The 19,195-nt window shown below is 36.9% G+C and overlaps 1 long non-coding RNA gene across 1 annotated transcript in view; it reads left to right on the top strand.

The window, feature by feature from the left end:
- Nucleotides 1-19,195, top strand: part of LOC115512264 — a 112,948-nt gene that overhangs the window by 90,979 nt on the left and 2,774 nt on the right. The window contains exons 2-3 of the long non-coding RNA XR_003968353.1: nt 11,200-11,417; nt 13,236-13,424. This is a non-coding gene — a long non-coding RNA (uncharacterized LOC115512264). The remainder of the gene's footprint in view (nt 1-11,199; nt 11,418-13,235; nt 13,425-19,195) is intronic.

The following is a 19,195-nucleotide window of genomic DNA, read 5'->3' on the forward strand; positions in this document are numbered from 1 at the left end:
TCGTGATCTCCTGGTCATGGGATCAAGCCCCGCACCAGGCTCTGCACTGAGCTAAGCCTGCTTGGGATTTCCTCTCTTCCTCTCTCTCTGTCCTTCCCCCACTCTCTCTCTCTTTCTCCTCTCTTCCTCTCTCTCTGTCCTTCCCCCACTCTCTCTCTCTCTCTCTCTCTCAAAATTAATAAATAAAAACTTGTTTTGAAAAAAGTTAAAAAAAAAAATAGAAAAATGAGGAAATGACCAAAACAGTCAAAAAAAGTAAAAAAAAAAAAAAACAAACTGGGGGGCCTGGGTGGCTCAGTTGGTTGCGTGTCTGACTTCACTTCGGGTAATGATCTTGCAGTTCGTGGGTTTGAGCGTGTGTCTGGCTCTGTGCTGACAGCTCAGAGCCTGGAGCCTGCTTCGGATTCTGCGTGTCTCTCTCTCTGTCATTCTTCCACTGGCGTTCTCTGTCTCTCTCAAAATAAAAAAATAAATATTAAAAAAAAGAAAGTGGGGCGCCTGGGTGGCGCAGTCGGTTAAGCGTCCGACTTCAGCCAGGTCACGATCTCGCGGTCCGTGAGTTCGAGCCCCGCGTCAGGCTCTGGGCTGATGGCTCGGAGCCTGGAGCCTGTTTCCGATTCTGTGTCTCCCTCTCTCTCTGCCCCTCCCCCGTTCATGCTCTGTCTCTCTCTGTCCCAAAAATAAATAAACGTTGAAAAAAAAAAAAAATTAAAAAAAAAAAAAAAAAGTAAAAAAAATCTTCAACAGGGGCGCCTGGGTGGCTCAGTCGGTTGAGCGTCCGGCTTCGGCTCAGGTCATGATCTCACGGTTTGTGAGTTCGAGCCCCGCATCGGGCTCCGTGCTGACAGCTCCGAGCCTGGAGCCTGTTTCAGATTCTGTGTCTCTCTCTCTGCTCCTCCCCTGCTCATGCTTTGTCTCTGTCTCTCAAAATAAATAAAAAAACATTAAAAAAAACACACACTTATAAAAAAAAATCTTCAACAAAAGATGAAACATAAGTGAAAGCAAATGCATAAATATATATATACAACCTTCATATTTGGAGAAACAGAAATTTAAAACGAAGTTCTGATTCTCTACCCACCAATTTGACAAGGTTAAAAATTGACAATAAACTAGTGTTGAGACTATGGTGCAAGAGGATTCCCTATACAATGCTGATGGATGTGTAAGTTGGTATAAGCCTTTGGAAAAAAACTGGAAATTATCTAACAACATTCAAGATACATGAAACCTTGGTCCCCATGTATCTACTAGAATGTATGTTTTCAAAGAACTGTACAAGAAGATAGGCATGTGACTGTTTGTGGTTTCTTTGTTTGTTATAGCTAAAAATTAGCAAAATCCAAATGAAAAAGAATTAACATGAGCTAAACAGTTTAACACGGTTCATCTTAAAAAGATAGATACCTTTGAGGGGCACCTGGCTTGCTCAGTTAAGCATGCGACTTCTGCTCAGGTCATGATCTAATGGCTCATGAGTTCGAGCCCTGTGTCAGGCTCTGTGCTCAGTTCAGAGCCTGGAGCTTGCTTCAGATTCTGTGTTTCCCTCTTTCTCTCTGCCCTTCCTTCGCTCATGCTCTCTCTCTCTCTCAAAAATAATTAAACATTAAAAAAAAGATAAATTTGAATGAGAAGAATCATGTCAGAATAATATCTATGGTATGATAGCATTTATACTATGTCCAAAGCATGCCATATTGGGAAAATGCATATATGTTATATTTATTTATGTTATATATTATTCATATTTTATATAATTCATATATATACATTCTAACACTTTATTAATGCTATAAAGAAAGCAAGGCATTATAAAACACAAAATTCAAGTTCATAGTTAACTGAAGATGAGAGCTGGTTTTATTTGGAAAGAAATACACAAGGAATTTTAACCATACTAGTAATTCTATTCTATAAATTAGATTATACTATATATTTAGGTCTTGTTATTTTTCTATTATATTATGTAGTAATATAATTTTGTTATTTTTCTAGTATATCATGTAATAAAAGATATTATAGTATATAAAAATGTTTTATGATTTTAAAACAAAATAAAATTAAAATTCTTCAAATGTTCTATTACATCTCTATTTTATCCTTTTGGATAATGACTCCTAATAAGCCATTGGAAAATATTTATCAGATTAGAGAGAGAAATAATTTTATAGAGTCTGAACATTTTTTTAATCGGCTGTATTTTCTTTCTTAGATTCAAAACTTTGAATAAAATATTAAACACCTTTTATGTCAAAGATGAGAACAAGATCATTTTCATATTGTGTATGTGTCCATTTAATTCCTATGTTATTAAAAATATTGAAAACTTGGAAATAATGAAAAAGATTCTGTGTGATTTTTCAATATCTTATAAGAACAGTCTCTAACAGCCCCACCTAACAACCCCATCAGATGCTCTAAGAATATGTAACTTTGTACAACTTACTATTTACTTGGAGTCCAATTTTGTAAAGTTGGATTTGAATTTGTAGAAGAGTGATAAATTGCAAATAAATGTTGACAAGTAGAGATGCAGATGTTTTCTACACCATAAGAAAAAAAAAAAAAGATTATGGTTTTGTGGCCTTTAGGCCATTAGTCAGTTCTGAACCTATGATAGATGCCTTTTCCTTTTACTGACTGTATATTTTAGTCTTGTGTACCTTCTTTTGAAGCACCCTTGTTGTCTCACTGCTTCCTTCTCTGATTTGTGAAATACATGTTTGACATATGCTCAATATATGTGTCATTGTAACGTTTTTCAAAAATTATTATTTTAGCCCCATAACAAGTACCTAAGCACTGCAACTTACAGACAAATTGGCTAATGATATCCCTTCATGTGTCACAATAGAGTCTATCAAAATGTGTTCTGTATGTTTTAGTGGCAGTCAAAATTTTAAGAAATTCTGAGTGAGCCAGAAAATCCATTACCACACAGGAGGTTCCAGTTCAAAAAGTATTATTTACAATCTAAATATACCCAGGACAAAGGAGAGGAAAACTGCCATGATTGAGAAAAAGAGTTAGAACACAAGGTAGAAATCAAAGATGATACAATCTCTATTCTTTTTTGTTTTGTTCTGTTTCAGCTTGGGTTGCTGTTGTTTCCCAAAAGCATAAAGAAAGCAGTCAGTTGCCGTCTAATCTGAACCAATGTATCCCGAAGTAATATGATAAAAAACATGCACACTACACTGACAATGTAATATTTTTGAAACTACTACTCCAGAGTTTTTGGAATGCAAATATTGTTCTTATGGTACTGTATAGACTTTGTGAATCAGTTTCTGTACATCCCCCCCCCCATGACATTGTGCTTAAATCTTCAAGAGCAGTAGTAAATAAATACTGCATGTTTTTTTGTCTTAAAATATCCTAGGAGAACTAGCTAAAGTAGCTCAGCTTTCTCTTACTGTTTCAAGATTTGAAGGAATATTACACTACAAAAAAGCAGATGACAGGTAATACCTTGTTATCTAATTATTAGCAACCTATTCCATCAAATTCATTCATTGATTGATTCAACCTTTAACACAAATATATTGGAGCGCCTGGGTGGCTTAGTTTGTTAAGCGTCCAACTTTGGCTCAGGTGGTGATCACCCCATGGGTTCAGGTCCCCCCCTTGGGCTCTGTGCTGACACTTCAGAGCCTGCAGTGGATTCTGCTTTGGAATCTGCTTTGGATTCTGTGTCTCTCTCCCTGCCCCTTTCCCACTCACACACTGTCTCTCTCAAAAAGAAATATTAATGAACTTTAAAGCAAATAGAGTACCTCTAATCTTTGAGTAGAAAGATTACAAAACAGCCTTGCCTAGAAAGGACTTAGGTCTGTTGGGGAAAACTGAAAACCAATCACGGTATTTAACACTTAGAAAGAACTGGGGAATGAGCTGTTTTGTAAAATAAGAATGTAAACAAAATAGTAAAACGAGAGAAATAAAACATTGCACCACAAATCACCTTTCTTTATAAGCAATTAGGATTAAAAATTGTCATCACATAACAAAAAAAATAAAAAAGCTATTTTTTAGTTTTATTGATAATAATATGCAATATGGCTGTTAGAGACTGAGTTAAACTAAGTGTAGTCATCACGTACCGGTGGTGATAGGAATTAATGTAACTTTCCTGGAGATAAATTTTGTAATATGTGTCAAGATTCTTAAATTTGTCATCATGTTTCATTATTAAATCTAATTTAAAATATTCTTTTTTTAAACTTTATTTAATGTTTATTTATTTTTGAGAGAAAGGTGGGGCGGGGGGAGCAGAGAGAGAGGGAGACACAGACTCCGAATCAAGTTCCAGGCTCTGAGTTGTCAGCACAGAGCCCGACAGGGCTGGAACCCATGAACTGTGTGATCATGATCTAAGCCGAAGTCTTGACGTTCAGCCGACTGAGCCATCCAGATGCCCGTAAAATATTTTTTAAGTAAATACTCAAATTCATGTGCATATGTATGCATAAATATATTCATTCATCATAGTTCTGTTCGTAATCACTTATATGTTCAGCCTTATGGGAACTGCTAGGGGAATGATAAAACATTCATACTATGAAATATTATGAGATATTAAAATGCTTTCACTGTTTTTAATGTCACATGACATGTTTATGTCAAAATATTAAGTTAAAACTTTATACTCAATTTGAATTACAGATCTGTTTCTAAGAACATCGAAGTCCAGGGGCGCCTGGGTGGCGCAGTCGGTTAAGCATCCGACTTCAGCCAGGTCACGATCTCGCGGTCCGTGAGTTCGAGCCCCGCGTCGGGCTCTGGGCTGATGGCTCAGAGCCTGGAGCCTGTTTCCGATTCTGTGTCTCCCTCTCTCTGCCCCTCCCCCGTTCATGCTCTGTCTCTCTCTGTCCCAAAAATAAATAAAACGTTGAAAAAAAAATTTAAAAAAAAAAAAAGAACATCGAAGTCCACCAAGTAGTATTATCAAGTGTGAGCCAGAGTATTTGTTTTTATTTTCTTAAAACCTTTCTGTATTAGCCATATATTTTCCACTTGGAGAAAATACTAATTTTATAATCGGAGAAATATTTTAAACATAAAATAGTCTATTTTTCTAAATATATTCTAAATTGAATATCTAAATATTCTTTTAAAAAAGCAAAACTGAAGAGACATTCATGCTTTGTCAAAATCTGTTGAATGCACGCATGAAGAGTTGCAGGAACAAATGCATCTATGGATGAATGACTTAATGAATATATTCAAATTAGTTACAAAACATGTCTAACAAAGAAACAAATGTTTCAAAGTAGAGCTAAAGTTTTTCTTTATACTATGTAGGAAAAAAAAAAAAGGCGAAAAGACTTAAAAAGAACACACCTGGTAATAGAGGATGGTTTTATTCAATCTCAGTAAATAAACCAGTTCAAGGACTTTGGTGTTCAAAAGCAAACGAATGTTTCAACTTTAGAGATTCCTCCTTATCTAATGACTAAAAAAGAATACCAGCAAGGATTATGCAAACAGTGAAGTTAAGGTACAGCTGACATTCAACCACTCTGCACAGATAAGGCCAAAACACTTGTTAAAATATTTAAGTACTTTCATTCTGGTTGCTTGGAGGCCCCATGTTCCCCTGCCCCCTTTCAATACTGTTTCTCCTCCAGGACTTTCCATATATGACCCTGAATAACTCAAGGATTATTGCCCAGCAGAGCAGGGAACCTATGAAACGTTGCCCTAGTCATAGCCAACATCCATCCTGATTAGTGTCATGTATTAGTGTCATGTATTAAGTAATTTAATTTTACCTTGATTTAAGATTAAACCTTGAAATTTTTCTACTTTTTAAAACTCTCTAAGACTTTTCCTAATTCACACTAACCTCTAACTTGTCAAATGTAGTTTTGTTAGTTTTGTTTTGTTTTCACACTATTACCAGGACACTAATCTTTTAATAGAAAAATAATGTCCATTAAATTATTGGACATCGTCCAATTCAATATCCATTTCTATCTTCCAATTAATATCATCCAATTTCTATCTTCCAATTAATATCATCCAATTAATATCTTCTCTACTGAATAGCTCTTTTGAGTTTATTTTAGTACCTTTTTTCTAAGAATTTTCCAAATGTGGAAATTTCTTCTTTAAAAAGCAGTATCCATTATTTCCATTACATAATACCTTTCTTTTTCAATGTAATTCTTTATTCAGTTCAAATGCATTTCAGTTCACCTTGCCTCCAGCCTGACTATGGATGGCTGTATTTTCAACTCTCCTTAATAGATGCTTCTTGGAAGAACACAATATATGTTTCAATTCTGACCCATTCTGTCTTCCTAACTTGCTCTATATCTAGTCATAATTGGGCACCCTTCCCGTAGAAAAGTAATTTTTTCTCTAGTCCAACTTGTAATTTTTTTTGTTAACATTGTTCAGGAAATTGTTTTGATATTGAAGCTTATAGCACATATCAGCCAATCTAAAGAAAAGCTGAGAATATTTTAAGCAGTTTCCCAAATAATTTCAACCTCTCTATTAGTCAGGGTTCTCCAGAGAAACATCGAGAAGCAAAGAGGTGTGGTGAGGGTAGGTCCTGAAGAAACCCAGCATTGTCTTGCATGGCGACTGCCTCAAGGGAGACCATTACAATTTCTTCAAACAATGCAGGATTAATACCTTCAGAAAGGTCGTAGAGATGCCTCTTCCTTTTCTTTTTTTTTTTTTTTTCAAATTTTCATTTAAATTCTAGCTAACGTCCAGTGCAATACGGGTTTCAAGAGTAGAATTTAGTGATTCATCACATACATAGAACAGTCAGAGCTCATCAAAACAACTGCCCTCTGTTTTCTTTATTTTTTTAACATTTATTTATTTTTGAGAGACAGACAGAGATAGAGCATGAATGGAGGAGGGGCAGAGAGAGAGAGGGAGACACAGAATCTGAAGCAGTCTCCAGGCTCTGAGCTGTCAGCACAAAGCCCCACGTGGGTCTTGAACTCATGAACTGTGAGATCATGACCTGAGCCTAAGTTGGACACTTAATCAACTGAGCTACCCAGGCACCCCAACAAGTGCCCTCCTTAATACCCATCACCCATTTAGCCCATTCCCCACCCACCTGCCTCCATCAACCTTCAGTTTGTTCTCTATGGTTTGCTTCCCTTCTCTCTTTTTTTCCCTTCCCCTATGTTCATCTGTTTGTCTCTGAATTTCCACACATAAGTGAAGTCATCTGGTATTTGTCTTTCTCTAACTGATTTAGTTTGCTTTGCATACATTCTAGCTCCATCCACATTGTTGCAAATGGCAAGATTTCATTCTTTTTGATGGCTGAGTACTATTCCATTATATATGTGTATAACGTCTTCTTTATCCATTCATCAGTCAATAGACATTTGGGCTCTTTCCATAGTTTGACTATTATTGCTAGTGTTACTATAAACTTTGGCGTGCATGTGCCCCTTTGAGAGGCACCTCTTTCACTGGCAAAGAAAACTCATTAGAATTTAGAGGTTCAATGTTGCCAGCTTCATCAAGGTCTTCCCATATGTTTCCATTTCAACTTTCAAGATACCATTCCTTTCCAGTTAATCTCTTCACTCAAACAGTAGATACCCTACAAAGCTAGGAACTGAATATATGTTGTAATTCATTGAGTCACAGGATGTTTCTGGATTTTTCTTGTTTATTCAATCATCTCAGTCATGCTGCTACAGGAGATAAGGATCTCCTTCAAGGCACACAGAGAAGCCTTCAGATCATTTATGTGATGCCTTAGCTGGGAATTCGAATTCATGAACTCATCCTTTTCTTTCCTCATTTTGTAGCAACATTAGGAATAACCAGACAATCTCACTATATTCATTAGTTTGCCAAAACTGTTTGAAAATATATACACAATCACCTAGATCCTTGCTTCTCATAAGTGCTTGGTTAGGAGTATCCAATTCTAATAGTTTTTTATATCTCTATTGCCAGATCATGCCATTGACTACCAGTGCTCTCTTTCCTACAGGAAAGTCATTGCCGTGTTTAATCAAATTAAAGAGCCCAGAAACCCCAGAACCAATTCAGAAACATCATCCTTAAAATCCTCTTCCTCTAGAACCGCTTTCAGTATCAACAGTTTTGTTAATCAGGGTTCTCCAGGGAAACAGAACCAACAGAATCTGTGTTTTAGATAGGTAGTTAGATGATAGATGATAGCTAGTTAGTTAGCTAGTGACAGAGAGAAGAGATAGAGAGATTGAGATTGACTCATTATAAGGAATTATTCATTACAGGATTATGGTGGCTGAGAAGTCACAAGATCTCCCCCAGGCAAGTTGGAGACCCAACAGAGTCAATGATGTGGTTCTGGTCCAAAAGCTGGCAAGCTTCAGATTTAAGAAAAGCCAATGCTTCTGAGGGCAGGAAAAGATCAATGTCCCAGCTCAAGGTGTCAGACAGGAAGATATCCCACTTACTCACAGGAGGGTTGGCCCTTTTCTTCTATTCAGGCCTTCAAGAGATTAGATGAGGCCTAGCCACACAGGAAAATCAATCTGCTTAACTCAGTCTACCAATTCAAATGTTAATCTCAGTTCATGAACACCCTCAGAGACATTCCCAGAATGTTTGGCCAAATACGTGGTCAAGTTGACACATAAAATTAACCATCACAACCACCCAGGTTCTGTTCTATTTTTTACTATCTAAATTCATGATCAAAATAACATTGAGCTAATTGTGCATGTGTAATGATTTTACCTGTGTCAAACTGAAGCCTTAAGTGATCTCTCCAGGCTTTGGTATAGTTGATGCTTATGGACATGGGGCATGGGTGAGTAGATGAAATGTGAAGGTCTGAAGCAGCTTTTCTTTATATTAACAAATTGCAAAACAAAGTCAGCATCAATGTCATTGATCATCTAATGTCATTGCAAAATACATGGTCTTTTTGTAGTGGTTTTATGACTTGTACTGGATACTTTCAAAAAGATTAAAATAGTATATTAAAGCTTAGTTACATTTTAAAAAACTGGCAAAGGGAATAAACCCTCAAAGATCACATAATACAAAGCAAATAATACCACACACAGAATATAGACTATATGTATGATTCCATTTGTACAAAATTCAAATGCAGAAAAACAACTTTCCGATGGCAGAGGTCAAAGAGTAGTTATTTTCTAGGAGTGTTGACTCTGAGGAGGCTCAAGGGAGCTTTCTGGGGTGATGGCGATGTTATGTATATGGATCTGGCTGGTAGTTACACAGTTGCAACACTTTATAAAGAAACTTAAGATTTGCTCACTTCACTGTATACAAGTTATACCTTAATTAAAAGGTTTTTTTTTAAATCATGATATTTTCCTAATAAAATCTTTTCTAGGTAATCCAAAATATGTGCTAAGAATGGAGTTGGGGTGGGGTGGGGGAATAAGCAAGCAAGCTAAAACAAATTCTAGACAAAAGTAAATCAACATGTTTCACCCAGAGAAGGTGAGCTCTGCAGACGAAATAAGATTCTCTTTAGAGAAAGCCAATACCTTAATCAGTATAAAATCTTTATAGTTATCACTGTAATAGTATTCGTGTGGGTTTTCCCTGATTTTTCATTTAGAACAGAGGCTGTTGCATTCTCCTGTATTCTCCTTAGGAAGGTTTAAGGCTTCTAGAATAAGAAGCACTACGTCTTTGCTACACCAAAGAAGAAGGAGAAGGAAAAAGAGAAAAGGAAGGAAGGAAGGAAGGAAAGAAGGAAGGAAGGAAGGAAAGGAGGAAGGAAGGACGGAAGGGAAAGGAAAAGTTTCCCCAAATCTAAATGTGTGGAATAACACTAGAAAAAAAATTATATTTGCAGATTCTCTACTTAAAATTTTAAATTATTACACACAACTGTTCTCAAAAATTTATCTTAGTTTACTAAGCATTTAACTTGTATCCTTTGCTTATTTCTCGTAGCCATTGTGATACATTGAATAATTTCCTTTGTCAATTTATCTCTTAAACACACACTTTATGACAATTATAAGAAAAATCAGACGTCATGGTTTTGAGGGAAAAAAGACAATATGTTTTTACTGGTTTTATCAGGCCAGACAGATGAAGGTGAGAAATTCCAAATGAACAAAACTACCCTTCAAATTCCCCAGTACTGTCTTCAACTTGCTTACACTTCTAAAGCCTTAAGAACTTGATTTGCATTTTAAAGTGTTTGCTATCTCTGTAAATATGTAAACAGAATGGCACTGAGACTAGTGGAAGAGAGATTAAAAGAGGGAAAAGAGATTTGACCCCCAATATTATCCATTAATTGAGACACCTTGAGTAAGGATAAAAGCTATATTGTCATACAAAAACACTGATGACTTTAATGGCTGTCATAAGCGCTTTACAAAGATTCTCAGAATTAATTTGCTAATGAATTTTCTCTCCTCATCTCATATAGGTTGCCTCCACATTACACATCTTTCTAAACCTGGAGGGGAGATAGCTTTCCCTATAGATATGACTTGTTCCCATCCTTGTGTATTCTCTTCTAGTCACCCTGTCCAAATAAATAAAATCATTAGTGACATCGATCTATGCCTTTTTAGTAAAAGATGCTATGTTTCCAAGTAGCCCTTGCTCTGCTCTCCAGAGCATGTGTTTTCTAAGCTATTGTGTGGGCAAACTGCTAGAATTCAGCAGTGATAGCTGCACCTGGAGTGCCCCTCCGAGGTCACGTGGTTGGCAGAACCTGTGTGATTTGGAATCCCTACTGCCAGGCATTGCTCTGGGCCCCATCTGTAGCACATCTCTTGGAAACATCCTCACTTCCCTACGTGGAGAAAGAGGAGACAGATTACAGGTGATTCTTTTCAGATCCTGGAGAAAAAAAAAAAAAAAAAAAAAAAGGACCTCCAATAGTTTCAGCTTTTACTATTAGGATTACTATTTTCTCCTGCAGCTACATATTGATACATAATCCATAGTGATATTTTGAAACTGAGTTTAGACTAAGAAGCAAACTGGTGGTCACATTTTACTTTCATGTACTCTGATATGGCATCGATTCAGATATCCAAGCAAATTTTTAGTTAACAGAAGATCACAGTTTGATGTAACTGTACACATTTCGAGTAAAGCAGCCCAAATCTAGAGAATATTGTTCAGATAGTCCCGTGCATGAGGAGACCAAAGAAATGATATCTTTAGAGGATAGGATGGGAACACCTGAAACGTGATTAATTCCAGGAAAAGATTGCTCTTTTCCCCCTTCTTCTGTAAACTTTCAGGACTCTAATACTGCTTGCTGCCAAGTGGAAAGAGACACCAAGCCTGCTTCAACTGACCTAGAAAGTAGAGAGGTGGGCGAAACTGCTGAGAAAGCAACAAAACACAGAAACATGTTCTATGTGTTTCTCTGATTAGAGTTGAGAAGAACTCTCTATCAAATAGCCAGGAATCATCAGAGAGCAGTAAGTGCATCATGGTCTCATCCGCAGGGACTCATCTTGTATTAACATGAGAGCCTAGGGTTTGAACAAAAAAGGAGAAAAGGATCGGTCACGTTTGACTTAAAATTTCTCACTTTTTGAAGTTACTGATAAAATGCTCTGTCAAGTTCTATAGTAAGATTGATTTAAAGGACCAAAACATAAATTCTCAGGAAGTTTTGTGTGTCTTTTGAAAAATGCCAGGAAGATAGTAAGAGTCTTGATGAAAGTGAAAGGATTTTTTCAAGACAGTGTGGTACTTGTATCTCTTCTTCATACAGAACTTTTTGCCACATTTTACCTTTCAAAAAAGATATGAACAGTGAGCAAATTGTACTTTCCAAGTAAATTTTCTTTAGGGCAGAATAAACGATTAATTACTCTGCATAAAAATAGATGTGTGATATATGTGGGGCCCCCAAGATGATTGTTTTATAATATTATACAAAGATACGGTTTGTTGTTGTTTTTTTTTTTAATCTCTGACAGACTAAATGAGGGCTTTTATTGGCTCAAACATATCTTTTCTCTTTTTACACAACCTAATTAATATTTGTTGGTATACTGATCAATGTGAAAGAAAAAAAAAATCTCAGAACTGGAGGTTTTTTTCCCAGAATACTTAAGGCAGAATTCTGATTTTTCAGAGCCTAGGAAATGCCCTTTGAATGTTGAAATAAAGCTAGGAAGAAGTAAGTCCTGTTAAAGCAATTTTTCTATGAAAGTTGCTGATGACTAGGTTTAAGTGTTCCAGGAACCGGACTCGACTCTACCGGGTTTCTCCCACCCACCTCACCTTAATTTAAGACTTGATAACTACAAAATGTTTTCTAAGTGTGCCCTATATTCTCCTTTATCCCCTTCAGACCTACTCTCCACCTTCTCTACCCTCTTCTAGCACTGGACATTATAGCTTCTATAATGTGTATCAGCCAAATTCCCTTTCCCTTTGGCTTCTGGTCGGGTTTAGGCAACAGGAGGCACATGTAAGCAATCAGAGGAAGAGAGACACGTCAGATATTTATTCCTTTGGCCGCCTACCTGTTATCCCTTGGCCAGACACCAGCCAATATCCTCTAACCAGAGCCACACGTCCTCCTGGGCACTCACTCTCCCAAACCACTCAATGTGTCTGGTAACTATTCAACTGGTAGTAGTGTTGATTTCCTCTGGTCCTCACCACATTTTACAAAGAATTTCTTGATAGAATTCTCTTTAGTTGTCCCTTCCGAGTGTACCATCTAAACATTGGCTGGTCCCTGATCATCACATTAAAAAAGGCTCCACACGGTAAAAAGAGAACTACATAGATCTTATTACACAGTTAGTATAAGAAAAATTATATACCATACATTTCAGATAATATGCCATGGGCTTCTTGTTTCTAATTTTCTCCTTAGTCAAGTAAGATTCAGTTTCTCTTTCTTTCTTCTTCCTCCCCCCTTCCTCCCCCTCCCCCTCCATCTTCCTCCTCCTCCTCCTCCTCCTTTCTTCTTCTTCTTCTCTCTCTCTGTCTCTCTCTCTCTCTCTCTCTCTCTCTCATTCTCTCTCTCTCTTTCTCTTGTGTTGCTAGGTGAATAATCTCTGGGCAGAATTCTTCATTTTCTTAAGCTTTACAAGTTTTCCAGTCCTGTATATTAATAGCAGATTTTATTAATTCTATTCTTAAGGATGGGTGGGAAGTGGCTTCTTCTAATTTTATTTGCAAAATGCCTGTCACTAAATATTTATAACCACAGAACTCACTATTCTCTCTCTATTTGTGTGGTCCTCAAGTTTTTCATCTTTCTCTAATTTTAGGGTTCTACATTTCTTCAGTAACCACTTCTGTGTTATTCCAAGATGCTCTGATGAGAAACTGTGCATCAGAAGAATAATTTTTCCAATTAGAGAAACAAGCAGAAAATAGTTTCCTTTCCTACAGCACCACACCAATGCACATTCTAATGGCCTTATTCTAACCGCCACCTCCCACACCTGCTTCCTCTGGTAAGCAACATAGATGACCTACACTCACTGATTGCAGAACTGTGATTTCATTTTCCACACTCAGAGTTCTTGAATCACATTGGTTTCATCTGTAGATGGTTTTTAGCCTACAGTTTATTTTTAATATTCTGAAATAAATATGTTTTAGATCTCCCAGGAAACAAGTCTCAGAAGTTGGTACATATACCTCATACTGTTTCCTTGGTTCAATTCTAAGGGGAGCTAAAAGCATTGCTTCCTGCTCCGGCCATACTTTCGAGAAGTTGCACTGAATGAAGAGAACAGAGACTATGCTTTTTACAAAATATGATGAATCTCAAATGATGAACAATATTGTATATGCTTTGGCATCGTTACCTCGTTGGAGTTGTAACCACAGAATTATCTAGATGTCTTTCACCTGGTACATGAGGCCATTTTCATGAGATAACCGGTTCTTATTTACTTCCATTTGAATACATTGCTGTTCGATCCAGAGATGTTTTTCAACAGTTCAGCCTATGGCTTCCTATATAACATAATTGCTGAGTGTATGGAATACAGGACCATAGCAGAGTTGGAAATCATGTTATATTTCGGTAAGGATCCAAGAGCCACATGGATTCAGATTGCACTCCCTGAAACCAAAATACTTAATGTAATGTATTCACGAGAATGAAATTTCTGTCACAAAACTTGCCCATAAAGTTAATTGGAAAACACTGTATTATGTTAGCTATATAATTGTGTGCTAGTGTGTGCATGTGCACAGTCTGATACATGTGTGGTACTATACAAGGCAACTCACCAGGAATCATACCCACTGGCCCATAAACAGTTACAAATAAAATTCTGTCAAGATGAGCACCAGGATGATAGACTCTCTTACTCATTTTTCATTTTCTATGGTAATTCTATGGTAATTCATTTTCACAGGTAATTCTATAATTTTAAGATTGAACATTTACTTTAGAAGTAATGTTTCTCTTTACAGATAGTACTTCTGTCTATAGCTATTCCAGAATGATGAATTCTCAGGATGCCTCGCCAAATTCTATTACCTTTGTTAACCATGAAAACTGAAAACCATTCTGGTTTGCACACTGATCAAAAATTAAAAACAAAAACCAAAACTTTGTATATTGTTTGGTAGCGGGTTTTCCTTACTATACGAAACCAAGGAGAAAAGTATGAGCCCTTTAAAGGTTTTATGGCTTTGTGGTTTTAAAGAGTCAAGGTGATGCTGGAAGCAGGGGCACCCCTCGTTGCTGTGACGCGGCACACCGCAACGCGCTCCCGAGAGGCAGCACCCCCGCTGGCTGAGAGTGGGAACTGCAGAGCTGACCACGTCCTCACTGTATGACCTAATTCAGTTCCTTAACTGCTCTGAGTAGCAGCTCCTCTCTCTAAATCGGGGATAATTAGAGTAGCTATCTCATAGAGTGGTCACCAGTAACCATTTTAAACTCCTTAAAACCGTGCTATGTACGGGCTATGCAATTGGTTAATTTCTGATTTTGAAGTGATATTCTCTCTCTCTCCTATGCTTGTGAGATTGGAGTCCTGACAATTTCCACCCAATCATCATGGCAGCTAATGGTAGCCAGAGTGCTTCTGCATCTAAGTCTAGACTTCTAGGGTAGCCATAGAAAACATGGTTGGTATTTCTATCACGTTTTGACAAAGTTTCATGTTGCTTTTACGATTCAAAATGGGGACCCTTATGAAGCAGTCAGCCAGATTCTTGACTCTCACAATAATTCGTCTTGGCGTAAATTCTTTAAGTTCCTCCCTTAGCAAAGTGAAAGCCTAAGTCACGAGTATACCTGAAATATAAAATCAGTAATGCTCTTCCTCTAGGCCGGCAGAAGAGAATTTACAATTATCTCAGCTATCAGAAAAATGATACCACTAAGAAAATGTGCGTGGCTCTTTTTTAGTTGTTATTTAAAACATTAAAGAAAAAGAAAAAGGAAAATGTTTTCTTTGCCCCATAAGGGAGGAAAAACAAATTCCACGGTGTTCAGAATCTCCCTTTGGAAATATGTGTTTCATGGAGTTAAAATGTTCCAATGATGTTGTTTTGAGATCATTTGGCCTGTTTTTCATCCTATGTCACACACAAAGAATTCTCCCACATAGGATGAGAAATTGGCCATCAGGTTTTCAACCATCTGCTTTCAGACATAGTTTAAGCACTTATTTCTTAATAGCTTAAAAGTCCCCGAACAGATTCCCAGACTATGTGAAAATAGGATAATTCTTAGAAGATTATAGACAGCAGAATCTGGTCTGTCTGGGTCTAACAGCATTTCAATTGTCCTGATGGCTAATTATAAATTTGTTAGGAAGTCAGGGGGAAAAAAAAGCAATTATCAAGAATTTTTCACTATTTGGAGACTGAATCAATACACAAAAACCATTTTGGAGATTATTGTATAATTTAATATGTGTAAAATCTCAGCAAAATACCTGACTTAAAAATCCTAAATACTTGGATCATACATAGCTTATTTATTTTGGGGATTTGTAGTCTGGAAGAATTTCTCCTTCAGTAATAATAATAATAATAATTCAGTCAGAAATAGCTTTTTCTCCAAAAGCAGAATTAATATACATTCAATCATGGGCACATTATTACTTTAAATAATTTAGCTTACCTGCTATTGTCAGCAACATTTATTTTATCCTTTAGATGATAATACAATGTTTGTCAAGATTCCTGAAATCTTGATATGAAAATTGCTCTACTTTTGCATATAATAAAAATATTATGAAAATAATAGAAAAATTAGCATTGATTGAAATTTATTGCTCATGTGTAGCTGGTTCCTTTGTTCATGTAATAAAATACATAAGAATTAGTTGCTTATTTCTTAATGAGATCCATGCTATCAAGTTCACATGAAGCATTTTTAACACTATACTATTTTGCATTAAGTATTTTATATAAAGCTAACCCTTTTTTTTTTTATTTGAGCTTCTAGCCATACAACAAAGATCATAAATGCCATGGCTCGAGAAGAAAATATTCATTTTTTTTTAACATTTCTGAATGCAAATATAAATTCACTTAAGCACAGCGTATTTCTGGATACTCATAATGAATCTAGTCTTGAATTATACAAGTGTCAACAATTTTCGAAAGCAGTAACTACAGTGACTACATTCCACAACGTGCACATATAACTTAAAACCTTTAAAGGAGCTAATAAAAAAGATTATCTCCCAGAGCAAGTTCTTATTTGTTCTTCAGATCAGCCAAAAGCCAGTTCTGTAGTTGAGCGTTAAGCTCCTTAAAGCTGGGTGAAGAGGGCAAGTCTAAATTACAAATTATCCCTATGTTTTGGCAATCCCCTTTCTCCTCTACCTTAATCGTAGCCATTTTTTTTTACACTAAAAATTCTAAAGCTTGTCAGTGACAAATAGAACAACATAACTAAAAACTTGGCCTTACCCTTTCTTTTACTGAGTGTCACACAAGTGACTCACTGCAACTTTTGTTTGCTGGTCTAGTGAATGTGAACTAAGTCAATGGAATAAATAAAATGTTTGTTAATAAATCTGTATCTCCGGTCCTAACTTCCCATATGAACCACGGAATTGTAATTGCATTCCAATATCACTATGAGATGTCTCTCCAACTCTAAAATCTGTAGTCTAACATCACTTTCTCTTGCAAACGAAACACCTTACTTGTCTCCCAGGCAAGTGACTTTGATTCTGACTTTCTTTTCTTTTCTTTTTTTTTGGGGGGGAGGGGCTTTATTTAGTTTAATTTGCCCCCTCCTAACTTTCTCATGTATACTAATCAAAAAGTCCTATTAATAGTCCCTTTTGTAAATCACTCTCAAGGTTATACCATTCCCACTATCAATACCTGAGTTATACTCTCTATTTCACACTTAGCTTATTATAACAGTTCTGCAGTCTGCTCCACATTCTAAATCATCCAAATATGACTACTAGGTTAATCATTATTAAAAACAACTAATATGTGGGCACAACTTCAACGTGGCATTCTTCTCTAAAACAACCTAAATTATTCTCAAGAGCGCAAGATTTCAATTCTTCACACTAGAACCAAAAATTCTTCATTAACTGATGCCCCCTTCCTTATTATAATTTACATCTTATTCCTTCTCTCATGAAATTTTCCTTCGAGCTGATATTACCTATACACTCAAGCAAACACCCTCATCTGTTTGACCATGTCAAACAATACACTGGGCTAACACTCTACCTCTGCTATTCACAGAGTCTGGAACATCTTCCACCGTGATCTTCACCAATTCATACCCTCCATTCTTTTGAAAGCCTAGCTAAACATGTACCATGTTTAAAATTTCCTAAGCACTCAATAAGTATCAACTGAATAACTATCAGTTGAATGATAAAGTACATTTTCTTCATAATAACAAAATTTCAGTGGATTAAAACAATACATACAGATAACTTACTTAAGCTACATATCAAAATTTTTAATGTTTATGTACTCATTTTGAGAGAGAGAGAGAGAGAGAGAGAGCAGGGGAGGGGCAGGGAGAGAGGGAGAGAGAGAATCCCAAGCAGGTTACACCCTCAGAGGGCCCAAGACAGGGCTTGATCCCACGACCGTGAGATCATGACCTGAGCAAATATCGAGAGTCAGAGGCTCAACCGACTGAGCCATCCAGGAGCCCATACCACATATCAATTTCAAATCTACTGGGGGACCTGCTCTACATTATTCTCAGTCATATATAGGCTATAGGACCTTATACTATTTGGAATATACCTTTTTGCATTATGGAAAGAAAAGAACATGGGAGATCATACATCAGCTTTTATAATCTCCAACTTGGAATTGGAATACATCACTTGTTTTCACATTCCAGCCCTAATTATAAGACAGCAAGATTGTGAAATCCCACTATTTGTCCGGCAGTGGAAAATTGGAAATATCACTGGGTTTCCTTGGGTGCCTTGAGATTATAGATTGCAAGATGATCTTAAGTAGGGGATATTTTCTTTCTCTTCCTTCACTCTTCCCTACCTGTATTAAATGATACATATATAGTCAGTTTCTTCCTGTCCTCCTCATCAAGGGCCCTCACATTATGCTCAGATCTCATACTCATAACTTGAAGCTTCTAACCTATTCTAAAATTGAAGTTATCAGAGAGCCAGTCATTGAACAAGCAAGCAGCCTGCCATACCCGGTTCTCAGCTTTTTATGCTTCTTCTAAGAATTTTAGATACAGAGCTTGTGGCATTCATTAGTGCAGTTAATCCTCTTTCCAGGAACATGATAGAATTGTACTTCCTGGGGCCAAGTGATGAGTGTTAGCTAATAACTTTTGGCCCAAAGTGGTATGTCTTCCTACCAGGCCAGAGCATACAGTTGCCGATGCAAGACCTTCTAGAGTTCTTCTTTGGACCTGGATGCCAGCACATATAGAGACAGTGGCTTCTTTGTCAGCCTAGGTCTAGAATGAGCACAGACACCTTATCAACCTATGGTGCACATGTAGCTGAGCAAGAAATAAGCTCTCATTGTTTTAGTCCGATATATGGTGGAGCTGCTTGTCAACAGCATAATCTAGGCTATACTGACGAATACAGAACTTATAAAAGCTACAGCTCAGGAGCAGCATAAAAGCTTTTATCTTTCTCATGGAATGTTGCAATCAGGAGCTGAGTCTGGCGCTGGTCCCCTGCCGGGCATGGTGCATTTGGGATCCTGTTTCTCCACAGAATTGAACTCTGGCTGCCTTGTTTGCTTTCGGAGCCAGATCCCAGCAAGCCCAGAC

The sequence above is a fragment of the Lynx canadensis genome, chromosome B1, assembly GCF_007474595.2.
Source record: "Lynx canadensis isolate LIC74 chromosome B1, mLynCan4.pri.v2, whole genome shotgun sequence".
Taxonomy (NCBI): Eukaryota; Metazoa; Chordata; class Mammalia; order Carnivora; family Felidae; genus Lynx; species Lynx canadensis.